We start from the raw sequence: 2893 nt of genomic DNA on the forward strand, positions 1-2893 counted from the left end.
CCGGGTCCTGTGCCAAAACTGCACAATCCTGGAATCATTGTATAAAGTAAAATAAAAGCTGTACTTGTGATAGAGACAATAGGCAACAATCATGATTGTGAAGTAGATGTGGGTCTGTTGTTGCGGCAACTAATGCTCATACCAGAACTTCGGAAGCCAACTTTACAGCGTCTCGAGCAATCATACAGAGATAAACTGACAACGCAGTCGCTTCCTGATGCTGTAACTTCCACACAAAACAATACAAAAGAAAAGCACAATGCATGAGCTCATGTTTGGCAGCAGGGCATGCACTATTTAATTTATTGAATTAGTTTTACAAGAAAATAATATTAGTCTATTAACAAAGCTTTGGACACTTTCCCTTCACGTGCTAAATATTTCAAGGTACTTAAAGGATGGTGAATTGTCCCTTCTGAAAAATTTAGAAGAAGGCTTACCAAAATGCTGGTATTATGAATATTCCTGGTGTACTCCTCTATTTTGTCAATCTCTTGACGAAATGGCATATCCTTTTCAACCAAGTAAATAAAAGAGTAAGGATTATGACTACGAAACATAAACAAAAGATAAGTTTGTATAAGATCTCCATTCTTTGCTCAGTGTGCCGTATTTACTAAGCATTAACACATGCGTGCCTAGTAATATAGAGCAGGAAAATAGTTTTTAACAATGTTTATTTAGCATATTTTTCAGAAAAAATCAATTATAATGTGGAGGGGAAAGAACTATAATCATGTTTAAGATCTAAGTCCTAACAATTCAGATGATGTGCATTAACATGATTGATTCAAGGTGACAGAAAATTAGTATGCAAATAAAGATAGCTGATGTTGCATATTCCAGTTGCGAATTAACTTCACCGTAATAGAGCTTTCGATAAGGCATTTTATGAATTCAGAATGTTTAAACTACATAACTTGAACTCCCAAAACATGTGCTTTGCTATTGTAGGGAAGAACTAATACAAAATCAAAAAAAGTACCCACCATCAGAAAATCATGAAAATAAGATGCAAAAAAATATACAAAAGAATAACACTAACCGGTGGTCCCTTGGCAATTTTCCTTATTTCCTCCCATTTTTTATTGTAATCTGCAGACTAAATTAAAGCAATAGCAGCATTAAAACCAAAGAAAACATAGTGAAACAAGCAAATTCAGTCACATAAGCTTAAAACTCTTGCACGGTGGTTTATCTTGGACAAAGAAACTATCCTGACCATGTTTTTTAAAGTTAAGGTGAATTTGCACCAATGGAGCATTCAAATGGTTTGTTAAGAATAACATAATTTAATTAGTCTATAGCCAAAAAATAGATTTGGATATGTACATAATTTAATTAGTCTATAACCAAACCCCGTGTCTTCTGGATATGTACATGTTTGAGAGTGAGAGAGAGAGAGAGAGAGAGAGAGAGAGAGAGAGAGAGAGAGAGAGAGAGAGAGAGAGAGAGAGAGAGAGAGAGAGAGAGAGAGAGAGAGAGAGGGGGGGGTTGCCTCTATCTAATCTAAACACATGAGAAATCGGATATGGTACTTAGGTTTTGGAAAAGTTGTAAGTGAGCATTAATGACACCTATAGCCTCACTAACTTTTTATACTAAATCATAGCAAAGCATCTACAAAAGGGATGAATGTAGTGCAAGATTATACTATGTGACACAAAAAGATTGAGAGGGAAAACGTATAGCATGTAGCCTACACACACACAAAAAAAAAACTAGTGGCAGAAAACATATTCAAAAAGAGATTCATCAAATTTTATCTTTTTTGGTTCTCTCAAACAGCGCAACTTATATTAACCTTAAACTTACAGATCCATATAACTTTGTACTACACTATGCAGATTTGTTCTTCAAATTTTGCTACACCAAAAGTATCTAAATAAGTGAAGGTCTCTAGATGTGCCCCTGCTTAGAAAAAACCCATCTCTTACGTTTTTCAGAAAACGGCGGGCAGCAAGAGTTGGTGTTACCCAGACTTACCGTGCCGTCTTCCGGTTCCGGGTCGACGGGCTGGTTGGTACCGCCCCTCTGAGCGCGGATCGCAAGGTTAATCTTCCGTCTCTGCATCTTGGGCAGCAGGATACTGCTAGGCGGCCAGCTGCTCGGGCGCAGGTTGAAGGAAGCAGCTGGAGCTATAATGCTTGAGGGACACGGCCGGAGGGCAGCCATGGTCACCGTTGGAGGGAGTTGACGAGGGCGAGGAGAGGGAGTGAGCCAGACAGCTGGTCGGAGTCTCCTGCCGAGGCGGAGGGCGGAGGCGCGAGTTTCGAGGGAGGGCGGCGGGTGGAGGTTACAATAGCGGCGCGAGGGAGAGACCGTCGAAGATTCGGCGCGATTTTCCTCTTCTTTTTTCTGGATTCAGAGCGCAGGGTGGAAGTTCAAAAACGAGTCAGTAGAGGTGTGTTTCGTTAACACGATGATCTACTGTAAATAAGTTCTTGCACGCTAGGCCGTGGTTGAGGTAATCGGGATGTCGTCGATTATGTCTTGGAGACGGATGATTCGGTACGTACAACTGTACAAGGGAGTCCCGAAGTCACGATGAGATTACAGGACAAAACAACTCGGATTTAGATTTCTTGTCCATGATACTTTTAACTCCCTGGACGCCTGGCGTATCTTGCAAATTCCTTTGAATCAGAATGGCTTTTCGGATTTCATTGCCTGGGCGCTCACTAAGCAAGGTTTCTTCACTGTTAGATCTGCCTATCACTGTCAATGGCGTCACCAATTTGGTGGGACGGCACCACATATGTCCCTGCCTGGAGCTTCGGCTTTGAATCCTGTATGGCGCACCTTATGGAAATTACAAGTGTCGGGTAAAGTTAAATTTTTTGTTTGGAGGACGTTGCATGGAATTCTTCCACTAAAGAGTACTAGTTGAATA

The sequence above is a fragment of the Lolium rigidum genome, chromosome 6, assembly GCF_022539505.1.
Source record: "Lolium rigidum isolate FL_2022 chromosome 6, APGP_CSIRO_Lrig_0.1, whole genome shotgun sequence".
NCBI lineage: Eukaryota > Viridiplantae > Streptophyta > Magnoliopsida > Poales > Poaceae > Lolium > Lolium rigidum.